The sequence below is a fragment of the Ornithorhynchus anatinus genome, chromosome 14 (assembly GCF_004115215.2).
Source record: "Ornithorhynchus anatinus isolate Pmale09 chromosome 14, mOrnAna1.pri.v4, whole genome shotgun sequence".
In the NCBI taxonomy this organism is placed as follows: domain Eukaryota; kingdom Metazoa; phylum Chordata; class Mammalia; order Monotremata; family Ornithorhynchidae; genus Ornithorhynchus; species Ornithorhynchus anatinus.
In genome coordinates, this window is record NC_041741.1 from 10174675 (window position 1) to 10201245 (window position 26571).

Below are 26571 nucleotides of genomic sequence, written 5' to 3' on the forward strand. Positions count from 1 at the left end.
TTTTGCCAAAAAAAGATGACTGGATGCCTTGGGAAATGCTGTCTCAGGAGACTGAGGAGGGGGAAATTCACAATGGAAAGAAGCCAGAAGAGAGTTTGAGGAGGAGAAGGAGAAGCTATGGATGTCTTTACTAAGGTCAGTGAGTACAGAAAAGAAATGAAGAAAGTAGAAGAGATAAAAGATCTTGGAGGTGGAGGATACGAAGACTATTTTTTTCAGTATGAGAGACTTGGGTGAGTTTGGAGCCAGAAAAGAAGAAACTGGAGTTAAAGGCAAACTTTAGGCAGGAAAGCTCAAAGGGAAAAAGATCAATCAATCAGTCAGTCAATGATATTTACTGAATGTTTACTGTCTGCTGAGCACTGTTTAAGTGCTTAGCAGAGTATAATACAGTTGAGTCGATAACTCTATCCCTGACCTCACAGAAGCTATAATCTAGTGGTGTAGGGGGAGAATTAATAGCATTTCCCGAAGATAATTTGGCACCTTGACTCAGAATCAAAAATATTTTTGATGGCTTAGGAAGTTCTGAGAAATGAGAATCGATTAAGGTTACTATTGGATTCTTTTACTGAAAGGTACTTTATATACCTAAGATTGTACATTCCAAGCGCTTAGTACAGTGCTCTGCACATAGTAACCACTCAATAAATACTATTGAATATTATTCTTCTCAAACATGAACAGCAGAGGAATTCTACTTATCTAAGGATGGTTTAATCAGGACTACCAAGGTACTAGACAAATTTAAAAAAATTGAGACACCAATAACAGGTATCAAGGTAGTAATGAGTTTTGAAGACATAAAATTTAGAGTTCCCTACATAAAATGATCCAATTTTATTTTCTCTATGAGCCTTCTCTAGTTAGCTGGTATCACTTTTTTCATAAGTTACTTCTGACCTTGTACTGAAGATTCATTTGAAGACCCTTTCTCAAAAACACAGTAAGTAAGGTTTTCTGGAGTTTGAACTTTCTCTCCCTTCTATTCTTATATGACTGCAGCTTAATTTTCTTCGGGAGAATAGACATTAAAAAAAGACAAGCTTACAGCTGAAATTACAGTTCAGATGTGACACAAGATGGTTATGACAGTGCAAATAGAATATTTTGAATAAAAGGACGTTATATCTTTACATCACTGATCATTTGCATCTCCCCTTCAACCAGCAAAAAAAAATGATGGGGAGAAGGAAATCTATTTGTCAAAATGTTATGTTTTACAAGTGGTCCTTTGGTTTAATTTTATATCAGTTCAAGAATTCTCTTCACTCTTAAGGGAAACTCACCTCCTCAGTTTTTATCCCCCGCTACTCTTTTCTAAGTATAGACCTTCCGTTAACGCAGAGTTGCATAAGGTTGCAGGAGTGGGAGGGAATTGGTGCCAGTATTTAAATTACTTGAGGTATATTCTTGACAATTAAATTCTAGAATTTGAGATTTCCGGAGAATATATCTCATCCTCTGCTACAGTACTTACATGGGAAATTAATCTACCAACTTCTTGAGATTTCCATGAAGAAATTTACATTACTTATTTGGATTATTTCAAAGGAATATATATTTTAACTTTCTTCTCTGTCGTTAAATTAAACCAATAAAATGATATATGGGCATTTGATTTCCTTTATGAATTAATATGCCTAAATTTCATACATTATCTATAATCAATTTAATATACTTTTCATTATATTTCTAAATCATTTCTGAAAATAAAAAATCACTATTATTCTCTTCCTTTCACTTTTTGGAGTACAATGTATGAATATAAAATTTTTCTATTCCTCCTTTGTAAATTGATCAAAATCTGTTAAATCTCGTGATTGCTGACATTTTACAGTTTTGTACACTTTTTGTCTCTTTTGACAAGTTACACACATATCTCCAGAAACGCTTATTAGGTTGCTAAGAACATTGCCTGACAAAAGCTGTGGAATTTTAATAGATAATTTGCAAATTTTAACAAAGAGCTTGAGTGAATTGATTCCTGAAATAGTTTACTGTACATGTAGAAAACTGCTAGAGGTGATTTTATGAAGATGAGGTTTTCTGTCCATAATAATGACAAGAGAAAATGATCCACAAATAGATACGTGAAAATTACAAATTGTCGAGTAAACCCAGAAATGAACTGAAAATACAAGCATGTTTGCTGGAAATCTTTTCATTTGTCTACTCCAGATTCAAAAATACTAATTCCCAATGGAAGCATTTGTCATAAGCTCAAGTACTGTGCTGAGCTGTTGGAAAATGGTTTCTAGAAGCCACATTCAAAAACCTCCAAAAAACAAAACAAAAAAAAAAAATGCAGAACTGATTATGGAAGGCATTTCAGTTGTGCAACTTAACACTCATTCCTTGCCTTGGCTATTTTAGGATAAGTTCAGTATACGTGTTTTCCTTAAAAATATTCTCTGGGTTTTTTGATGTGTGAAAACTTATGCTATACTTCTTGGTTCATGTCCAAATTTGAAGAATATGTGTAATCCATCTTTAGTCGAGAAAGAAATTGGATACTCTTTTACCATCAGCTGAATAGAAAGATTAGTCATCGCTGATGTGATTTTTTTTGAGCTGCCAATGTAAATAGATGGATGAACACATTCCTTATTTACTCATATGACACCAGATAAACTCAAAGATGAATGTTTACATTTGCAGAAGGCTGAGACATGGCTTCCGGGCTCTTGGTTGGGAGAGTTTGCTGGAATTCAAAAAGCATTGTCTTAATACTTAGGGAGCAAGGATTATTCAGGATGAGGAGGTCACATGGACAAAGCACTAAGCAGAGATTCTATTAGTCAATCATCAGTATTTATTTGGTGCTCACCATGTGCATAACACTGCACTATTACTTTGACTTTCAGACAGGAATGGGAGATTCCCAAACGGTGCAGTCAGTCATTCTTTCAGTGAATAGATAGAACTGGATGTACTGGTGTTAGTCTTGGAGAAAGCATTGGAAGTAGCCCTGAGGTAGCACTGGCTACATTTTGCAAATGAAGAGCTGGCTGCTTTCGTCATGTAACACCTGCCAAGACAACATAAGTGAGCAAGGAAATTAGTTTTCCATGTAGGCCAGAGGAAGTACAGTGTGGTCATTACACATAGCAAATGCCACAGTTATTATTGTTGTTGTTTACTGGGCTTGATGTTAAACAATTATCCTTTACTCTCAGTTGCTATGCAAACTATAATTGGAAACTAAAAGACACATTGGATGGGATATGGATGATTTCAGCAGGTTCCTTGGGGGCAAACTGGAAAAGATTAGAGACCAAACAGAAGAAGAAGTTGTTTCTGCTCTGATACGAGGTCACTGAAAATTCTTCAAATATCTATAGTGATGTTTCCTCCCCCTTTATCACTGTCTCCTCCCTCATGACCCCAGTTAATACCTCTGGGTCTCAACATCATGTTACTGGCACCTTCTTCCTTATCTTTTTTTCCAGCATGTTTCTCGAATCATGGATTTTTTTTTTTTCCTATTAGCAACACCAATCTCCCAAAGATGAGTTTTCAGTGCCCTAGGCTTCTGATTGATCCAGGCCATATTTAGCTCTAATCTATCCTTGCGCATGACCAAACAAGAAGAAGTTATATCAAATGCTATCCCTTAAGTTCCACGTTTTTCTCTGTGTGAGTCTGGAAGTGGGCAGAGTTTTCAAACCATCCAGGGGTCAGAGTTTAACCCTTCTTTAGGTTTCTCCTTGAACATTTTCCTTGCTCCCTATGACTGCCTGAGGAGGATTTAGAGCCCCCCCCGCCCCGGTTCCCCCCCAAAGGAAAGGCTCAGGGTCCAAAAGAAAAGGTTTAGGCAGGTCATGACTGTTGACTTGAGTAAACACAGAATTAATGGCCTGGATAAAGCATTGCCAGCTACCATGGCAGGAGCCTCAGTGGGAAGTTATCGAGAAACTGCAGCTGACAAGTCTGAGCCAGGAGGATTCTCTTGGAGGGAGAAGTCACTGTGAAGTGCTCAACGGGAAGACCTTAAGAGAATCAGACTCTGTGCTCCCAACTTAAGTGGGGAGAGAGACACTTATAGGTATAGCCTTACATTCTGTTGCTTCCCCTCTCTGTAATGTATTTTAATGTGTCTCCCCACCAGATTGTAAACTTCTTGAGGGCAGGGGTCATGTCAACTAACTCTGTTATACTCTCCAAGCATTTAGCACAGTGCTTTGCTCACAGTAAGTGCTCAGTAAATACCACTAATTGATTGCTTGGGGACTGGGAAGACCTGTTAGACTTGTTTGCAGCTAAGAAATATTCTACTGCTCCCTGAAGCAGCTACCAGCAGGCACTTTGTGGGAAATCCCGGACCTCTTTGGGCCCTTTCTTTGCAAATGACTCTTGTTCGCCTTTTTGTGGGACAGATTTGCAATCTTTGGGACTTCTTCTCAGAGATAGTATGGGATTTAGTCCAGGTTCGACTCTGTTCTGGTTACCCCTATACTTGGCTGTGATTGATGGGTGGGAAATAGCAGTGACCCAGGACAAGACAGGGATGGTACTTCATGGGCCCAGTCTCCATTCTCTGTTTTACTAGAATTCTTGTGCCACAGAAACTTTTTGCCTTTTCTATCGTTCTCCTAGAAATTCTACAAGCCACAGAAGTGAAAGGCTTTGAGAAACCAAGTAAGGTACCGACAGAGTGTTTCTGTCAATGTGGGTATCAGTGTGGTTTGGTGTTGACCTGGGAATCAGGACTTGGGTTCTAATACCGGCTCCTCCACTTGTCTTTTATGTGGCCTGGGCAAGTCACTTCACTTTTTTGTACCTCAGTTACCTAATCTGTAAAATGAGGATTAAGACTGTGAGCCCCATGTGGGACAACTTGATTACCTTGTATCTACCCCAGTGCTTAGAACAGTGCTTGGCATACAGTAAGTACTTAACAAATACTATTATTATTATTCTGTGCCTTAATTATCTCATCTGTAAAAATGGACATTGAGACTATGAGCCCAGTGAGGGACAGGGACTGTGTCCAACTTGATTTGCTTGAACCTACCTCAATGTTTAGTGTGGTGTCTGGCATCTAGTAATCACTTAACAGATATCACAGTTATTATTATTAGTGGGCCAGGCTTTGCCAGCATCCTGTCTGTCTCCTCCAGAACCTATAATTATAAGTTAAATTATTGAAGTTATTATTATAGATGAAAATGAAAATTCTTGCCCAGGTGGTTGTCTTGCTACTCTTACAGCTAGAATATTTTCAGTTCTATCAGATAAAGACTGGCAGCTTTCCTGGCTGAACACTAATGATTCTGAAGTAAGCCCAGATCCACTGTAAAGTTAGTCCTGAGGCCCAGACTGATCATGCTCCAGTTTATATCCTGAACTATACATTCTGGGACATAGTTCAGACAATTATGTGGTTGGTAGTTGTCCAGGCAGTTTCCTGTACTGTTTTTGGAATGATACACGGAATGCTGAGGGACCAGCCTGCATTTCACAATAATATAACCATAAAGCAAGAAGAAGATGGGGAAAAGCGTTTCATTTCGAAACAATCCTTCCTTCTGAAAGTGAAAAGGATAAAGTCGAGATAGTAAATTCTAGACTACATAAAGTTTCCAAACACGTAACTTTAGTCCCAGGTGCTTCAAACATTGCTCTGCATGCAGAAGTTGTTCAATAAATATCCCTGGTAGATTGATGATACAGCACCAATTAAGCAGGCTTGGGTGGTTTACATAGATTGAGGTTTTATGGTGAAAAAACATGGGGCTAATCTTTGTGCTCTCTACCCAGTTCCTCTTATCTAGGTGCAGGAAATGGGAAAAGTAGGAAATTGATAATCTCTATAATTTTTCTTGGTTGATTTTTTTTAAAGAAAACTAAATGCAAATTTAGGAAGAAGGAATGAGTGAAATCTTCAGGTGTTCAGATGACACTGCTCTTTCAGGTGGAAAATGCCATGCAGACAGGGATAAACTGCAGGAAGAATGGAGGGAGTGGGTGGAAATGTTGTTGCTAACCATCACTGAAGGTATGGTAATGTGCCTTGGGAAAAATAATCCAAATGGTAAATACATGATGCTGTTCTCCGTGCTACCAATCATCATTCAGGAAAGAGAAACTGTTCCCTGAAATTATGGGTACAATGTGTGAAAGCTGTCAAAATGGCCAATCAAATGCTGGAAATCTTTATCATCATCACCACCAATAGGCAGAGCACTGATCAACAGTAGAGGAATAGGAGCTGTTGAGCTGCCAGGCATGACTCAGGCAAGAGATTTCAAGTAATTGCTAACTCCTCCCTCAAACTGTGGGTCCAACAGGTGAAGGCAGTAGAAATGGTTAGTCAAATGCTGGGAATCATCAGTATGCTCCTCCTCCTCTTTCTTCTCCTCCTCCTCTTCCTTCTCCTTCTCTTCCTCCTAAAACTAGGCTATATCTACATTTGGAATTCCACCTGCAGTTATGACTACTGGGCCTCACAAAACTGTACAACAGAGCTACAGAGAGTAACTAGAAGGGAAACTAATATTATCAGAAAATGGAGAAGCTTCCACATGATTAAAAAAAATCTGGAAATCCAGAGGGTAAGGAAAGTTTACAAAACCATGAAGGGTAAAAAAAGGGTGGAGCTGAAATTTTAATTCACCAACACAAACCAAAGGAAAACTTTTTTTCTGAGCAAATGGTAAGCGAATGAAGCCCATTTCTACAGGAAGATGTGCAGACAGAAGCTGTCAATTACTTCAGGAAACATTTGGCTGGATCCATGAGTGAGATCTGAAATGGGCTGCTAAAGGGAAAATTTCAGGACATTACTAAAAAATCACTAATTTTGAGAGCCATGAGTAGGTTCCTCTTTCTCTTCTTTCTCCTCCTCCTCCTCTTAGTCCTAAGTATGAGGTCTCTTTCCTGGGCTACAGACAAGTCCATTTCGAAATAAGAAATGAAAAGCTCAGCAAGTTTTCAATACAATTTGCTGAATAAACTGGCTTAAGATTTACAAATCTTAGGACTTCCAGTCAAAGTCTTGGCTTCCCTCCTATAGCTGAAGACTCATAAATCCTTATATGTCCTGTAGGACTCTGTAGATGTCTGCATTCTCACACTAAACTGCCTTCAGGCTGAGTCTCACAGATGTGTCTGGAGAAACAATATTCTTTAAACCATTCTTGGACATTTTTTTAAAAAGAGGTTTTTTTCTATGGCGAATTCAGGAACAACAACCATTGATCATCCAGCAATCTGAATGGAATAGAAAGAGTCCAGGTAGTATAACTGAGTCATATCTAGCTTCTGGTTGTCTGGGGGGGCTCTGGTTTCAGTCCTCATCTGTTATTACCAGGAATGATGCCGTTCTTTGTCGTGTGTGATGGCAAACCAGGAACCTCTAAGAGTGCAGCTCTTTGCTTGTGATAAACTGCTATTTCTTAGAGAACTTTTGATGACAAGGAATTCTTAAGATTTTTGCAATAATGTACCAATGCTGTAAACTTTGACAGCTTCAAAAGCTAGGTTTCATTTCATAAGAGCTTTTAAGCTGTCTTATTAGTGAACCTGGAAGACATTTCAATCAGTGTCTCTGTACTTAAAAAAAAAAAAAAGCCTAAACCCCAAAAAACTTTTCTATGAACTAAGAAAATATTTGTCTGTTAAGTATTTACACAGTAACAGACTTTAGTGCACTGTTCTGTGAGAAACAACATTTTAATGGGTAATTGAATTGCCTTGTGAATAGACATTTATTTCAGTGATCTTTGCCTAACATGTTTGAAAAATAACTGTTCAGTGTGTTATCATTATAATCGAGTAGAAAATTTTTCTTCCACAAGGTTACATCTGTTTACACTATTTTATTATCTGTTGAATAGTGTGATATGAAGTCTTTTATTGCAGTTTAGTTAAAGAAGAACCAACCTGTGATGGAACTGTCAATCAGCATTTAGTCATACAGTATCTATTTCTATCCCTGTTCTTCTTAACACAGAAGGACTATTATAGTCTACATTACGGCATAGCTACTTTGGATATAGATATCCTTGAGGGGCAGGATTTATTTTGAAAGAAGATACTCAACATAACATGACACATCATTTAGACATCTTTTAAAGTACACATGCAGGTATTTCAAAGCAAAATTCAGCAAACCTATTTTTAAACATTTAATTTAGCATTTTGCTAGCAGTTCCTGGTTCCTCTCTTTAGAGTTCCAAAACAGATCAAGTGGGGCCATGTGAGTTTCCTGAAATTGAAAATGCCTAATTTAAACAAATTGCATGCTGGCGTTCATTATATTATTGCCAGGTTAGGCTATCTAGTTTTCGAGAGAGAATGCATGTACACATTAATATGGGGGAGAAGGGAGCTCTCAACATTAAAAAAGCTTGTCAAAATGGAATTGCTATCTATACATAAGATTATGAGAAAGTGAAATCTTCTCCGGAGAGTTTGGGGATCCCAGGAAGTAGAAGCACGTCTACCACACTGCAGCTGTGCACTGTTTTGAAGGAACAGTCAAATCTGTTCCTGAAAACGGATTTATCCTTTTAAGAATGAACCTTGGGCTCATTAAGCATGTGACACTTATTAGCTAAGCAAAGTCGGTATTCGTCGGTATAACTGTTCATTGTTGCATTGCACTTCTGAAACACGTTTATCAGCCGGTCTGACAGAGACCCCAAGGGCTTTATACTCAGGAGAATCTGTCTCCCTTCACCTCCCATTTCCATGGAATTAAATTGCAGAAAGTTTGGAATAAAACAATAAAGAGTAATGTCTGCAGCATTCAATCCACCTGGGCTCCCTCCCTCTGCAGTAAATTGTTAATGGTGTGTAGAGATTTAGGCTCCCAAGCCCCATTAGGAATAGAGCAAGGTGGGGTATCTGATTTCTCATGAGCTGGGCTGAAAATTTAACCTCATATTTCCAACTGATTTGATCACTGTTGTCGGGTCAAAGATGCTCATTTTAAGCAAGAGTATTTCGTCTGAAAAAAAAAGACACTTTGGAATTCAAAAGCTAAATGATTACTTTTCAGGAAACCAATAGTGGGACATAAAATATTCTCAGAATTCAAAAGCAGGGGATATAGCCCCTGGGTCCCAACAAACTCTCCTTTTCTTGACCAAACAGGCTATCGTGTTACCATATTTGCCTACATAACCAGGCATCTAAGCCATCGGGCACTTTGTTGTTTTGGACTCTCCAGAGTTAATTATGAAAGACTCTATGGAACAGCAGATTCTATTCTGAAACTGAGCAGCTAAAAAACCAGGCATAATGCAGGAAGAGGCCATTCAAGCTTCTCACATGACTCTCTAAAGGCATGTCAACTTATCTGACAGAAATGATTGCTTTCTTGGACTTAGATATAAGCTCCTATTTAACCACATTTTCCTTGTCTACCTTTCATCTTTCACTGCGGTCAGGTGGATGAGAAACTTCTTGTAGGCAGGATTGCATGCCTTTTTCATGTTGTAAAGTGTTGAGCACCTTGGGCTCTCAGTGCTCTCAGTCATTCATTCCCTGGGAATAAATTAGACCCTCTGGGACGGGTATTCACTATTTCAAAATATTCTGGAGATGTCTAGCATTCATTCAATCGTATTTATTGAGTGCTTACTGTGTGCAGAGCACTGTACTAAGCACTTGGAAAGTACAATTCAGCAGCAGAGACAATCCCTGCCCAAACTGGGCTCACAGTCTAAAAGGGGGAGACACACATCAGAACATGTCAACAGGTATTAATAGCATCATTGCAAATAAATAGAATTATAGATATATACATATGAAAACAAGTAAGCAGACAATATAATTATCGATACGTTTGTATATAAGCAAGTGCTGTGTGGCAGCTATAGTAAATTATGTGGTCCTCTAGGGCCTGAACAAATGATTGCCCTTTTTAAATTGCCTGATTCTAACTCTTAGATAATAACTTACTCACTTAAAAGGATTGGGTTGATCAATGATGAATCAAAAAGATTTCAGAATGTGAACTTTGGTTGATAAAATTTAAACACAGTGGCATTAATCTTTTACTCCACCTAGTGGATAAGAGGTTTGATAGACTGACTCCACACATCTATTTTGGAAAAACAATTTTCACTGTATGGAAGACCGGGGATTTGTGTAGAGATGTTGGATGGCCTGTGGAAGAGGCAAGAGTTTGGGAAACATCAACCACAGCTGCTGTCAATGTTGAAAAGCCAATCTGCTCGTGGCCTTCTCCTAGAACTTAGAATTTCAGGCTTGCTTGTACTATTGAAACAGCTGACTGACCAGACCATGTTGCTTAACTGTGTGTCTCTCTTATTTTGATGATAAAGGAGAACATTCATTTTAACCTAGCTCAATCAGATGTTGTGTGGATTGATGAATCATTCCATCATTGTCATTTATTGAGAGTTTACTTACTGCAAAACACTGCACTAAGCACTTGGGAAAGTAAAAAAAAAAAAGAAGATATACATTCTCTTCCCCTTAGGAGCTCACAATCTAGTGAAGGCCGGGAGGGGGGTGAGGGGAGAGGAAGATGAATGAACCAAAGTGACCCCATGAAATACAAAGTCCCATTTATATCCTCTCTCTCTCCGGTAAAAACAAGTGCTCTTTGCTCTTAATTCATGTTTTAAGAAATCCTGGCAGTTTGTATCTACTGGGATGTTGTTGTTATCAATAAGTAAAGAAAGAATTGCACCTAATATTTTTTGGAGTCACATTTATGAATAATTATGGTATTTGTTAAGCACTTACTATGTACAAAGCATTGGGGTATATTTATTAACAATAATAATGATAATTATGGTATTTGTTAAGCGCTTACTATATGCCAAGCACTGTTCTAAGCGCTGAGGCAGATACAAGGTAATCAGGTTTTCCCACATGGGCCTCACAGTCTTAATCCCCATTTTACAGATGAGGTAACTGAGGCCCAGAGAAGTTAAGTGACTTCCCCAACATCACAGAGCTGATAGTGGTGGAGCCGGGATTAGAACCCACTACCTCTGACTCCCAAGCCTGGGCTCTTTCCACTAAGCTCATTGTGGGAAGGGAATGTTACAGTTTATTGTTGCATTGTACTTTCCCAAGTGCTTAATGCAGTGCTTTACACACAGAAAGTGCTTAATAAATACAATTGAATGAATGATAAGATTGTGTCCAGTCCCTATTCCAGATGGAGACTCAGTGACCTTCAGCAGAAGTTATATCCAGTCTTCAAATAGTGAAAATACGCCTGAGATTCAGCACCTAAGGAAAATTATTAGTAAACTAGTTAATGTCAGAGTCCAGCTCAAAATGAGCCTTCCAGCTCTTTATCAGGTTTTAAAATAGGCCCCACTACTCTGAGATCCAGCTTTTATTAGTGTTTCCTAAAGTTCCCTGCTCAAACCTAATAGGAGGAGAGATGGGATGATATTACTGGCTGGACTAAAGCAGCAATACTGATGCCCTGAGAAGATTAAGACTCTCTTAGAAAGCCTTATGAGTTAGAGAGCCAGCCTGTACTTCACCTTTATTAATAAACTTAGGATCAGATTTCCTTAGCACTTTACTGCTATCCCTTTTGCAGCATATTGCAAAAGATCTAATGTCCCAAAGCCTGTCCTTCAGTTCCTTGATATATAGACTACTTCCTAGTCTTCTCTTGAGACAAATGCTTAGTTTGTATCCATTTTTCTACTCACTTTATTATGAGTCATGTTTCAATACATTTTTTGCTCTGACTTTAAAGGTTCAGATAAAGCAAAATATTACAGTAGAGTCCATGCACGCACATGGCAGCTTATTTTGGATTCTAAAAAAAACAAGGGATCACACCTGAAATTTCAAATACAGTTTACCCAGGGCAGGTTTCTCCCCAGTTTTGCCTTCAATTATTGGTTTGTGCCTATACAAAAAATTGGAAATTATTTGAAACAAATTCTAGGAAATATCTGTAGAATTTTTTTAACATATGCAGTATGGTACCTTTGTAAAATCTCTCTTAGATTATATAAACTTTAACACAGGTCAGCAGAGAGGCAAAATACTAAAATAATCAAAAAGCATATTGTGCACAAGGCATTTAAAAGCTTGTTTTAAAGATTCAAGTCTTGTAATATTTTAGCTGTTTTTGGTGATGTGGAGGTGAAAGAAGTTAGGGCCATGCCCTGCTAGTGAAATACTCAATTACCTTGGCAGCTGCTGAGAGAAAATTTGAACACTGTCTTTGAGCCAGAAGACATTAACCACTGTTCAGACAGAGCCCAATTTCTTCCAGGGGAAATGGACATACAGGTTTTTCTCAATTTGCCAGTGCATCCATCCAATAAACCTTTGGTACAATGGCATTTACAAATAAGGGAATGCTTTTCTCTTGTCTTGATAAAGTACAGTACACAGTGGTAGGTGAATACCATTTGACTCCAGAACCATTAGCAAGATGTCATACAGCGCTGTCTCCAATTCAAGATACAGACAATTTCCCAACAGCATTCTTTCCTGCTTCTCCCAGGAGCTCAACATGAAAACCCTCCCACAGTACTGGATGTATCCCCCCTAATGTTTATTGTTTTTATTTCATTTTAGTGCTTCATAATTCATTATATTAAATAGATTAGCTTTTTAATTGTAACTTTTATCATTGTTAACTCTGGATATGAGTGCATCACTTTAATTAGTTCTAAAACAGTTTGAAAATCATACTTATTTTACGGCTTTTAAAAATCCACAGCGGTTTCTAAAAATGCATTGTTTTCTTAAATAGTGGCAGACAAGAATAACTTTTAAGAAATGATCAAAGTTTTCTGGCCTTAGGTATGTATTATACTTGAGTTGATTATCTGTGGATATATATACAATGATCACACCAGTTTATTTTAATGTAAAATTCCAAGGGAAGATTGGGGAAAAAAAGAAAGACAATCACTAGGCTATTATAAAAAAAGAGGATGATTTAAATGGCACAAATGTTCCTAAGCCTGCTTAAGACAAGCGCTATGTGATAACATTTTTGTATGGTATTTATTAAGCACTTACTATTTGCCAGGCACTGTTCTAAGCACTGGAGTAGATACAGAGTAATCAGATTAGACACAGTCCATATTCCACATTGGACTACGATCTTAATCCCCATTTTACAGATGAGATCACTGAGTCACAGAGAAGTTAAGTGGCTTGCCCAAGGTCACACTACAGACAAGTGGTAGAATTGGGATTAGAATTCTGGCCTTCATGCCTGGCTATGTACACAAATATGGTAGAACCCATCATTTTCTGATTCCCGGCCTGGGCTCTAACCATTGGGCAATGTTGCCTCTTCCTTTGTCTTTGTCTTTGCCTTTACCAAAGACTTGCTTTTGCTTAGGAAATTTTATTGGTTAATCTTATCAACCAAGATCCACTCTTCAGAGGTTTTACTTCTAGAGAAGTGGAGGCTTTCAGAAATTCATGATTTTTATGGGGCCATAAATTGAAGTTGTCCCTTCAGTTTGAAACTGAAGATAGTAATGCTGACTCTGAGATTATGTCCAGGAGTGTGAGCATCATTGAAAGAGTATTTTCTATATACTTGAACTCTGAGCCCATGAATCGTATAGTAAATAGTGCAATTTTTCAGGTCTCTGACTGTGCCAGGTGACCATTGATCAGACAGCAATTGTGAATAGAGAAAAAGTATTTCCTACTGCCAGCAGGATATGCACTTGTGTTGTTTTTACAGGAGTGATGGCTTGCCCTGAGGCATTCCCACTCTCAAACCCAGTTTCCCTGTGCTGAGTGTCACAAATCACAAGATACCTAGCAGTCTGTGTTCATGAAGCTGAATATCTGAGAATTCATATATATCAGACTTCCCCTACTACCTAAGCCATTGTTGAGTAGAACAACTGAAGTGCCTCAGTAAGCCATTTTATTGAAAAAAAAAAAAAACAGGGAAGAAGGAAAAAAAAACAATGAAAAACAATGGAGAACAACAATAAAGCATACAATTACCCTTCACACACTAAACAAAAGGAACCAGAAAATGGCAACTTTCCTGATTGCATAACCTCTGCACTGATGTCACTGAAAATTGTAAGGAGTTTGTGAATGTGGTCATCAATTCTGCTACTTATGAATCAGTCAATCAATAGTATTTATTGAGCACTAATTTGTGGAAGGATACAATATAACAGACACATTCTCTTTCCACAATAAGCTTGCAGTCTAGAGGGAGATAGAGGCATTAATATAATGAATGAATAAATAAATATAAATGAATAAATAAATGAATTACAGGTATGTACATAAGTGCTGTGGGGGTGGGGTGGGGTGAGGAGAGTGAATAAAAGGACCAGGTTAGGGCAACACCGAAGGGAGTGGAAAAAGAGGAAATGAGGGTTTTGACAGGGAAGGCCTCTTGTAGGAGATGTGACCTCAATAAAGCTTCAAAGGTGAGGAGAGTAATTATCTGTTGGATATGAAAAGGGAGGACATTCCAGACCAGAGACAGGACATGGGTGAGAGGTTGGTAGCTAGATAGACAAGATCACAGTACAACAAGTGGGTTGGGATTAGAGGAGCAAAGTGTGTGGTCTGGGTTGTGATAGGAGAATAGCGAGGTGAGGTAAATAGGGGCAAGGTGATTGCTTTAAAGCCAATGGTAAGGAGTTTTTTCTTGATGCGGAGGTGGATGAGCAACCACTGGAGGTTCTTGAGTAGTGGAGAAAGGTGGACTGACAGGTTTTGTAGAAAAATGATCCAGAAACCAAAGTAAAGTATGGGAGAGACAGATGGCAGGGAGGTCACCAAGGAGAGTGATACTGTAATCAAGGTGGGATAGGATAAATTTTGAGATTAACATAGTAGCAGTTTTGATGGAGAGGAAAAGACAGATTTTAACAATGTCATGGAGGTTGAACTGACAGGATTTAGTGATAGATTGACGATGTGGGTTGAATGAGAGAGACGAGTCAAGGATAACGCCAAGGGTGTGGGATTGTGAGATAGAAAGGATGGTGGTGTTGTCTACGGTGATGGGAAAGTCAGGGGAAGATGGGGTTTTGTTGGGAAGATGAGGATTTCTATTTTGGACATGTTAAATTTGAGGTGACCTCAGGACATCCAAGTACATGTGTCTTTAAGGTAGTGGAAATGCGAGACTGCAGAAAGGGAGAGAGCTCAGGACTGGAGACATAGATTTGAGAAACAGCTGCATAGAGGTGGTAGTTGAAGATATGGGAGTGAATGAGTTCTCCAAGGGAGTGGGTGTAGATGGAGAATAGAAGGGGACCCAGAACTGAACCCTGAGGGACACCCACAGTTAGGAGGTGGGAAGCAAAGGAAGAGCCTGTGAAAGAGATTGAGACTGAGTAGTCAGAGAGATAGGAGGAGAACCAGGAGAGGACTGTGTCAGTGAAGCCGAGATTGGAAAATGTTTCCAGAAGGGGAAGTATGACAGTGCAAAGACAGCCGAGAGATCAAGGAGGATTAGGATGGAAAAGAGTTTCTGTGGATTAAAGGGGATAGAAGCCAGATTGGAGTGGGTCAAGGAGAGAATTGGAGGAGAGGGACTTGAGACAGCAGGTGTAGACAACTGGCTAAGGGGTTTGGAAAGAAACGGTAGGAGGGAGATGGGGTGATAACTGAAGGGAGCCATGGAGTCAAGACAGGGTTTTTTTAGGATTGGGGACACAAAGACACGTTTGAAAGAGCTTACAAGTTATTAGAGGAGAGAGGCAAACACAAAATGTATACTCTCAATCGCATTTCCATATTTCAGGCCCTTGGAAGGTTACAACAGAGACCTCCACATTCAACTAAACAACTCTTTCTCCTCTCTCCCTGTAGAGCTTCAGATTGGACAAGACACCTCTGCTTAATGGTATCTCCCAGTGACAAGAGGCAAAGGATTAACCCAAAACGTTATGACTCCCTACCCCAGCATCTTTCTTCCTAGGTAAGGGTAGCTTTGACCTCCATTAAAATGGTTCTCACCCAGTCTCTGACTGAGTTCTGGAAATCTCAAGGAAAATGTCATCATTTTCCCCATTAACAAATACTTTCTTTTAAAGAAGCTGCTAGTGCCACTAGAAAGAACAAATTTAAAAACATGCTTTAAGAATAAAGTCAGGTACTCTGAAAGTGATTATAGTACTGTGGCAAAACACCTCAAATAAAGTGACTGAAATTAAGTTTGTGTGGCTGACATATTTTTTTCCTCCTCTCTGGAGGATTGATTAACGTGGCGCTACATAATGAATTCCTTTCATCTGCGTTCTTGAGGATTGTGGAGGTTTGGAAAGGGGAAATATGGAGAGAGGTCTTAGAAATAGAATCCGTGCAGCAACCTGTAAAAAGAAACAGCTGAAGGAAATGCCATTTTTCAGGCTGAGGAGTTGTCGCCTCTTATTTGCCATCACACATAGGATGAGATTGCTTAGAAGGAAAGTGCCTCTGCATTCTTTCAGACGCGCTGAGACTGGTGCTAGACAACCAAAGATCTTTATTTATCTGCCCGTGTGCCAGCCCATTCATGCATTCTAGGCAGTAAGTTGAGGAGGGGTGGGGACTATATATCAGAATTTAATTATTACATTTGCCTACTAAGGTCCTATTGCCAAATTCTAAAATGGAAAAGAATGCAAAAGGCCAGATGCTTTTCTGTGTCATCCTACATTCCATTGTGTTCTCCAGAATCATTTCTTAGCGGGAGGAGTTGGGCTTTGGAAAAAGAATAGCAGGAAGTTCGATCAATGGGGAGAGGGAAGATGACGGGTGCTATCTCAACCCATCTTATCTGAGTCACAGAATCTCGAAAACCTTTCCTCTTGCAAGGAGGTGTCAGTAGGAAAAACTTCATACTTCACTTCCATAAAGAAACAACTCGAAGAAACCTTTAATGGTTACAATAGTATTTTAACTTCTTCATTTAAATAGCTGCAGTAAACCAAATGGATAGATAAAAATACATCACTCCATGTATCTACGCTGATGAAAAGGCTGTAATTTTGACTGCTTAGTCTAAAAATAATTGACTTCATTGATGGAGGTAAAATCCCCAATGAGGAAATCATAAGGTGAAACCAGACAGAACTGTCCCATACAACAATGAAAAACCTTTTAAGGGTGAAGAAACTGTAATATAATGTGGCACTTGTAGGTACATTAAGCTAAAACATCCAAGAGCCAGTGAATTTTTTTCATGCTGTCAGAGCATTCAAAAGTACATATGAGCTGTCGTGTTTCAGCCATCAACATCCAGGAAAGCTTAGCGTTTTACAAACAACTTTCCAATAGAAACAATTGAACTTAATCTTTAAACGCATCTGGTTACCAGCATCAAGAGTAAAATTCCATTTGTTAGCTTTTTTGAATTATCGTGTTGTAATTCTCCTCCTCTTATTTTCTTTCCCCACATCTTCTCTTCGATTTCAACCTTCTTTCCTTTTTCCTAGCCATGATTCTACCCAAAGTCTCACTTATATGCTTTTTCCAAATAATGGAAACACTCTGGTTCCTTGACGGAATATCAGCAAGACGGTGGCAGAGAAATTTTGAGACCATCTGGGATGTGTGAACCGGAATTCTTCCTGATCAATTCCAGGTCAATCAGCATTAGGTTTATTATGGTCGTATTGAGGGGAAGAAGAACGGAAGAAGAAATTATTGAATAGCTGTGACTGTACCTCATGTTTCTCACGTTATGTCATGATTTGCCGGGCACACTGGTGCTCTTTTCCCCTCGAAATGTTAATTGGCATCACTCCTGCCACCTGTCCATCAGCTTTTTCAAACAAGAAAAGGCAAACTTCAGCGATCAGAGCAGCCTACCTTTCTCCCAGAGAAGCCTATTCTGACAGTCAGGTCTGAGGCTTCCTTCCTGACCAACCCTGGACAATATTTCTATTTGGTCATTTTAAGTGTGAAATACTCAGCATTTACTGAGCCTAACATCTGAGAAAATCCGAGTCTTAAATGGATCTGTTTTCGGGCCTAGATATGAATCTAGGGAGTATAAAAGCAATCGATGGCTCACCCATGGATCAGAGATTTATTTTATGACTCCTAACTTTTCCCAGTTGTTGTATCTGTTATTGCACACTATTTCATGTGATGAAGCCCATGACAAGTATGAAAAGTGGAATCCTGGTGCTCAAGGATGGAAAACACAAATAAGATTTCCCAGAGTGACTAGAGACCATGGTGGATTGGTTTGGGAAAAGAACCCAATAGAAGACTTGCTTATAAACACTGATGTTGTTTCATTTATTTTTAGGCAAAGGGAACAAGTTCCCTTCCTCCTGATCATGCCCAGATGTAAAATGCACCTATGTAGAGGAAAATAATGTTGGCCAGTCAAGGGGAAGGGAATCCATTTGACTCGCCAATATCTTCTTCCCACCACCACACTGGGGCATCCCATTCTCTAAGGAAGGGACCTATTCACCAAGATACCCCTATCTCTGGTCTAGTTGACCATCTGTTTACCTTCAGCCATTTTAGACTTTGGTCCTGATGAAGGCTTGTGTGGATGTGTGAAAGTATGAGTGAATATATTGGTGATAAGTTTGGTTTAAAAGTCAGAGTGGTTGGCAATCCTAGCCCTGCCACTAGCCTGCTGTGTGACCTTGGGCAAATCACTTAACTTATCTCTGCCAGTGCTTAGAACAGTGCTTGACACATAGTAAGCTCTTAACAAATACCTTTATTATTGTTATTACTCAGTATCTTCATCTTTATATGGATAAAATACCTGCTCTCCCTTGCTCTCTCGTAGATATTGAGCCCCAAGTGAGGCAGGGATGAGGTCTACCTGATTATCTCGCTTCTATCCTAGCACAATGCTCAGTCATACAGGAAGCACTTAATAAATGCTATTATTTTATTTTTCACTTCTACTTTTCATTGAACAGGATACGTTCCCCTGCCCATAATCTACTTACAGGGTCTTACTTGAGAAATGATGAATGAATGGAAATTTAGCATTCCAGGATATCACAGAAAGGAGGCATAATAAGAGGAGGAAGGCACAATTTTCAGTACTTTATCTATTCAGCAGTTAGAGGCTGGTTGTCACTCAGGCACCTTCAGCTATCATTAAAATAAAATTTTAAATGGAATATTTGTATTGGGATGTTTTCAGTTTACATTTCATATCGAAAAACAGTCATATTACTGTTGACAGTATGTCAGTTTGATGGAAAATGATCATTTGAAGTCTCATCAGAAGGAATTTACTTTTTATATCTATTAATTTCTAAAGGAATCAGTGACCCTATTGCTACAGATAGATTATGATTGAAGAGCTTTGGGTAGGAGTGGGGTGGAAAGAAGACCTGTGCATTGACTATGGTACAAATCTTTGATAATCCAACTTCATTTCAATTATACAATGTCCCCTAAGACAGTGTGACATCAAGCAAGAAATGTTTGATTCCACTTCAGGAGAACTGTGAAGTGTGAAAGTAGAATCAGGCAAGGTAGGAGGCCTAAAAGGCATTCTGAAACATGGGATGTTGGGTTTCACATGAAATGTTTGTTGTATGGACAACATAAGGAGGCTTTACTGGATCAGTTCTCTGAAGATGCATTCTCTTGATGCTTTACCTACTGAGACTGACACAGACTATGAATTTCACTTCGTATGTTCAAACTTACTCCTTTCTCTACTCCTAATGATGAACCAAAGGAGATGAGGATCCAGAGACATTTTTGGAGAACAAAAAAGTAACTACTCCCATCCCACAAATAAGAATAAAATTAATGAGTTCTTTCTTTTTACAGCTCATTGAGATCCATCATGGAATTTGAGTAGTAGCAATATCCATATTTATTAAGCAATTACTAAGAGCTGTGTAAGTCCTGGCGTAAATACAAAATAAGTGAAATAGTCTACTCATTGTTATTTGTTCTTTCTCTCATTGCCTACTTTTTGCTCACACCTTTCCTCCTGCTTGGAATTCTTTCCCCCTTCACAAATAACAAACCGCTGCTTTCCCATCTTCGAAGCCTTACTGAAATCATACCTCCTCCAGGAGGCCTTCTAAATTACCCACCAATATCCCCCCAAATACCATTTCAGCATTTCTGTGCCACTTAGGTGACACAACCCCTTGTAACATCTAAGTATATATCTTTATACTCTACAATATAACTGAGTTGGCAGATATGTTTCCTGCCCACAATGAGCTGACGGAATAGAGTGGATGAGAACAACAATAATAATAATTATGGGATTTGTTAAGTGCTTACTATGCATCAAACACTGTTCTAAGGGCTTAGATAGATACACGTTGAGGTAGTAGAGACTTGCCTCTCCCCAGGAATGAAGGAGGAAAAAAAGCCCTTTTATGCCAAATAGTATTGTAAAATATACTTAGAGATCCTGCGATTTAAATAATAGACTGAATTTCAGTTTGTGCCCTGATCTGTGAGACCCTCTGTGCAGCGTTTATTCAGTTCTTTGGTATCTACAGCTGAATATCGCACTGTATTATAAATAAACTTTTGCTAAATTGTTGAATATTTAGACAAAGAAAAAAAAGTCATCAAAATTCAGAAGATGTTCCATCTGTCATCATTTTTCAATTTACCAAAAAATATTCAGAGAGTATGATAGAGATTTTGAAAATATACAGAAATACATTAAACAGAAGCCTCTTTAGCATTATGCAGTAAAATGAGATTCACTGGCAAAATTCTGCCTGGATAAGGACATGAAATAAAACAGAGTAAATCAGCTGTTAGAGTAAAAAAAAAAAACAGAGCCACCAAGACCTAGATGGTCAGAGTGGAGTGAAATCCATCTCAAAAGATATCAGGAAATGCTTGGAGGCATTATTAGCAGAAGACTTCAGTACAATAACCTCAAGTCTTTGGGCATAAAATGCTAAATGTTTAGACAAGGAAATTAGTGCTCCTCTATTAGTGATGTTCTGCCATGTATAAAAAAATCCAACTTTAAAAGCTATTTGCTACTGAAAAGGCAGAAAAGTTTAACCCTTGGGACATACCTAGTCACTATTTTCACTCATCAAAGAGGGCATAGAATGGGAGTAGAGAAAACAGCCGAGAAAATGATATGAATCAAAGCAATTTACAGAGCAGGCTCGCAGAGGAACTTTCAAGTAAGTTATAGAGTGAAAGCCTCCCTGCTTAAATGGTGGAAAGGAAAACACAGCTCAAAATGAGAGCGATTTGATTTGACAGAGAGACCTCCGAATGCTGGGAAAAAAATTATCTCTCTTTACAGTTACGTCGCAAGCCATTTCAAACAGAAACTTAGTCGAGGAACTAAACAAAGATGCTAGGATTGGACATGGAAGCAAATGAAGTTGGCTGCAGTCCAGTTAAAAAGAGAAGCCAAAATTATGCTGACTAAAACTGGAGCCAAGCGATGTCATATAGATTTGAAAACCATGTGGTGCCAAGGAAGATGTTAATGTTTTTAATTTACAGGTTTAGTAAGGATCATAAATTGCTTGATTTCTCCATCTAGGATATTGATTCTAAATATCTCGAGGACTATGTGAGGCTCTCAAGTGCCTTCACATTCAAGGCTTGCACCTCAGGTCTAGAATTTCAATTGCAGTTCCACAGAAGATACATCACTGGCTTAGTTAGTTAGCACCTATTGTATTTTGTGGCTGTAAATTTTATTTGGGGCATGTGAGAGACTTCAGAAAAAAAAGTGTAATTTTCTCTGGGGGGGCTCAGGCAGTCTGGTGACTAAGACAGCTTGTCTGGGAATTACAAATGGGGAATGGCTCAATATGAAGGGCTTTCAGATACTTGTTCCCTCCCTCCTCTTGCTGAGCTCTGTTACCAAGGGAAAAATTAAGAGACCATCTTCTTTGGCTGGTATATTGGATCCATGGCATCCAAGTGACAATGTGAGGAGTCCGTTTACCCGTGTGGGACTGAGTTTTTGTGAATATATAATTTTGATTCATTGACCAGATGATAATTTCTCATGGTATCTCACGCCTCTGAACTCTACTGCCAGATAGGGGGAAATTATCTGGAAATGATGCTTTTCAAATGATTTTTGGGTGTTGGAATCCTTCTTTTTTTTATTTCATGGCAGGGAGGGGGAGAGGAGATAGCTAATTTTTAACAAAATGGCTCCCACAGAAAACAAAGCACAATCTAGGATGTATCATTACTGATCCTTTTGTCTTGATATTTATTCCCCTGTTTATTTTTCTAATATTGCAATATGTACAGCTGAACCCATGTAGCCCATCATCTGTTACTTTCTGGAATGTTCTCCTTCTTGCAGACACTATAGAAAATGGGGAAGCAGAAGGAGGAGGTGAATGGAAAAAAACCACTAGCCCTTATTGTTGACTTTGACTTTGACTTGACCTATGGTTTCTCTTCCACCTTGGGTAACCATAACATTGGTGTAACTACAAATACTGACTACATAGGAACTTTAGTTTGTGTTCTGTTGGTGTGGATGGCTACAAATGCGGCCTGGTTAAGATGGTGGGAATGTCTGCTAAGAAGAGTAACACACATAAGGTCACCTGGCTCATTCATAACATTCATGAAAACTGTCCACAGTGCTTGGCACATAGTAAGTGCTTAACAAATACCATCATTATTATTCTTTATCGAGTCAGATGTCCATGAGTTCTCAGACTATCAGTTCTCCATCATTTAAAAAATGTCTTTCATTAATACGAAAGCCAGATGGAATGATTACAAACCGATAGTAACGATGCTCGTAATAATAATAATTGTGATATTTACTATGTGTCAAACATTGTACTAAGCCCTCATCAGGTCATATGCAGTCCCTGCCCCACAAGAGGCTCATAGTCTAAGAAGAAGGGAAAAGACGTATTAATTCTCATTTTACAGATGAGGAAACTGAGGTACAGAGAAGTGAAGCATTATTATAGTGAACATTTTCTATTATTATCCTATTTACATGATTTTCATTATTTCAGGTAGAACTCAATCGCAAATCTTATTGGTATGTTAGAGAGGAGAGGCAGTATAGTCTAATGAAAAGAGTACAGATCTGGTATACAGACAGCTCTGTTGCTGGCCTGCTCTCTGACCTGAGGCAAGTCGAGAAGCAATATGGCTAGTGAATAGAGCACAGGTGTGGGAGTCAGAAGGACCTGGTTTCTAATCCCGGCTACTCCACTTGTCTGCTGTGTGACCTTGGGCAAGTTATTTCACTTCTCTCTGCCTCGGTTCTCTCATCTGTAGAATGAGGATTACGACTGTGAGTCCCAAGTGTGGGACAGGGACTTTGTCCAACCTGATTACCTTGATCTACCCCAGGGTTTAGAACAGTGCCTGTCACATAGTAAGTGCTTAACAAATACCATTAAAAAAGAAGTCGCAACTGCCCTGGAAGTACAGTGCCTGCCTCTCCCTACTTGACAGACCCTATGAGAACAAAATGAATTAAGCAATGTGAAAGTGCTTTGGAAAAAGTAACAGCACTGTCTTTAAGTTCAATATATTATTATGAAAATGTGCAAATCTCAAGATAGTAAGTGATTTGAGAGTCAAACTTGAAAGGGATGCATGGATTATAAATAAGATTAGGTTGGTTGATTGCTAAAGAAATTAAGACGTATGTTTAGCTAAACTGCAGCAATCAGGAATAGAAAAATTTTAAATGATATCAATATCAATAATTTAGATAGAATGGACTAGGTCTATCCAAATTCACATCTTTCTGATCCCAAGTATTTTCTTTCTTCCAGAGAAAGTTGGGGTTTGGCTAAATGGCATGATGCACCTTACAAATTCACCTTACAGATGGCACTGCTTAATGCAAGTTCTCTCCCCTGGGTCAAAGAGAAAATTGAATAGAGTCATGGTTATAACAGTTCTTTAGATTGATATTTCCAGTAGATCTATTCAAGTAGATTGTGGATACTGCTCCACTGGGCTTCTCTTGAACGTCTCCCCAAGGCTGGAAGTGCAATCCAACTAGCAGCCTACCTTAAAGTCTGTTCTAGGCTTGGTTGGCTTAATCAAATGATCAATCAGTGGTTTTTATTGGAGGTTTACTGTGTGCTGAGCAATGTACTAAGTACTAGGGAAAAAATACAACTGAGTTGGTTGTTGTTGTCTTACGCTATCGAGTCGTGTCCAACCCATAGTGACATCATGGAAACATCTCTCCCAGAATGCCCCACCTCCATCTGCATTCAATCTGGTAGTGTATCCATAGAGTTTTCTTGGTAAAAATCCCAAAGTAGTTTATCACTGCCTCCTTCCACACAGTAAACTTGAGTCTCCGCCCTTGACTGTCTCCCATGCCGCTGCTGCCCGGCACAGGTGAGCTTTGACTTGTAGCAGATTGCCTTCCACTCTCTAGCCACTGCGCAAGCTAGGAATGGAATGGATAGGCCTCCGCTTGACTCTTCCTCCCGTAGTCGGGACTGGTAGAGTACTGGAAACCCTCCAGGTGCAACCCTGAGAAGGGAGTTATTAGAGGCTCCCCATTTGAAGAGATCTCAGAAAAGCTGGGCTGCTTCCAGGCCTACCCGGCCAATACTCAGTGACTTATAGGAGTGGATTTTGTGCTGGCCCCCACCCTCCTTTGGGAACACACCTGATAGGGGTAAGAGAACGCGAGTGGCATCATGCAAACTATTAACTCTAGAATCCATTCTTTGGTGCAGGTTCTTCATCTTGAGATCTTTGTAACTGGACAGTGCCTTTATCTGTGATTTATGGGGGAAACTAAAGGCTGTTGAAAAATCTTCTATTGCAGAACTAGGAAATGTTCTTCTGACAGTGTGCATCCATCTGGATACATCATGATGAGCTGTCAGGAGACATGGTTTTGGCAAGCACAGACCATAGCATAGCGTGAGCACCCAGATGCAAGTTATCTTTACTGTGAGGTTCTTTAAGGTCATAGTACCCCTGCTTTAGAACAGACTAACTCATTATCACTTGAAGTGCATCACTCTTCCAGAGCAGTAGGTGTTGCTTGATCACTCCTGCAGCTGTGAACTAAATGGTTCCCTAGTGGCCCGGAAGAAGTAATGTGCTTCCACTCAAGCCTGAATTCCTTCCTGTGAAAGATGGAGGTAGTGGGGACAATAAGCCCTTCATACAACCTAAACCTGTGTGACATTAAAGGGATTTTTTGTCAACATTAGGAACTCCAAGGGACTTCTACTTGCACCAGCTGGCAGAAGGCAACTGTCACTAGCAAGAAAAGACTAACTAATGGAAATAATTACACTATATAAAAGAACAATGAGTAGGAGGAACAACAGCTAAAACCGTGAGGAGAGCAGCACTCTCTCAGCTTAGAAAAATCACTAGGCAAAATGACCCACTTTTGACTTCTCCCTATGTTTTCAGTCCCCTCCCCAATCCCTGTTGGCATCCACACCTTTCAAAATATGGATGTAAATTCTATAACATGAATTAGGCATTAGAATGGCAGGTGTGTGTTTTTTTTCCAATATATGTTATCTAAGATGGGAGTGAAAAGAAGCACTGGCAATCTATTGAAAGATTAAATCCAGGCCATTTTTGCACATATTTTTAGGATGAGTGGATTGGGGTTTTATCGGGCTCAGACTTAATATCACCATAGTTGTCATCATCATCATCATAAGTATTTATTGAGTGCCTACTTGTGCAAAGCAGTGTACTGAACACTTAGTGAATGCAGAACATTATAATGGGTTTCAACAGTATCTATGTGCAGAGAGCCACAGAGAGTGACCAGCTGCATTCAAGAACTGCACACTGAATGACCACTATCTGCTGAGCCCTGTAGTGGACACGAGATGCCACATGGTCTGAGACTTTGTTTTACTGTATCGTTTCCTCTGCCATCCTTGCTTTCAGTTCCCAATTTCATTTCACCGTACAACAGCTGCTTGGGTGTCCTGCTGTCATCCATTCTCCTCAAATGTCACATCCAGCACAGTAGTGTTGCTGTGAAAATAGCTTCAATGCTAAGAGACTGACTTCCTTCTAGAACTTCATTTTTTATTACCGTATTTGCCACTCGATGTTGAAAGAAGCTCGTAAATGATGCGGGTGGAACAGCTCAAGTAGTTGGATGTAACAACTAGGGGAAGCCTGGCTTTTATGGCCACAGAGAAGGTTGGATAGCGCCCCAGCTCTCCTGACCTTTCATTTGCCCTGAAACCTGACACCACACTGCCTCCACACTCTTTGACAGCCTCCAGGAGGATTTGTTAGCCTTCTCGATTAGGTTCTGTAAAATAGAAATAAAACCAAACTGATCTGAGATTCTAGAAGTGAGTAACAGAAGCAAATGATAGGGTCCCTGCTTTCTAGGGGTTTATAATTTGATGGGGATTCATAGTTCCATCAGAGTTTTGCTGGCAAAAGTGAGAGGATAAAGACTGCAATCAGCCAGTGGGTTAGAATCAACTAGGAGGGGTTGGGATCGATCAGCAATCAGGGACAGAATGACCATAGCCTGATTTCCTGACCCACTTGGAAAGGGCAGCAAAGTTATTGTGGATATTGCACTCATTCATTCATTCATTCAGTAGAATTTATTTAACAAGTTTTGTGAGCAAAACATCCTGTACTAAGCCCCGGGAGACTCCTGGAGAAGTAAAAGATACGATTCCCTGCCCTTGAGAGGCTTTCAATCTAGTTGGC

General features: G+C 39.3%; 1 long non-coding RNA gene and 1 other non-coding gene across 2 annotated transcripts in view; one reads left to right on the top strand and one right to left on the bottom strand.

The window, feature by feature from the left end:
* Positions 1 to 18567, top strand: part of LOC120638825 — a 148896-nt gene extending 130329 nt beyond the window's left edge. Inside the window, exons 3-4 of the long non-coding RNA XR_005660804.1 lie at positions 15781 to 15889; positions 17388 to 18567. This is a non-coding gene — a long non-coding RNA (uncharacterized LOC120638825). The remainder of the gene's footprint in view (positions 1 to 15780; positions 15890 to 17387) is intronic.
* A 5686-nt stretch (positions 18568 to 24253) lies between these two features.
* On the bottom strand, positions 24254 to 24391 carry LOC114816864. Its single transcript, XR_003764668.1, has one exon. It is a non-coding gene; the product is annotated as a small nucleolar RNA SNORA7 (small nucleolar RNA).
* Between the last annotated feature and the right edge of the window lie 2180 nt (positions 24392 to 26571).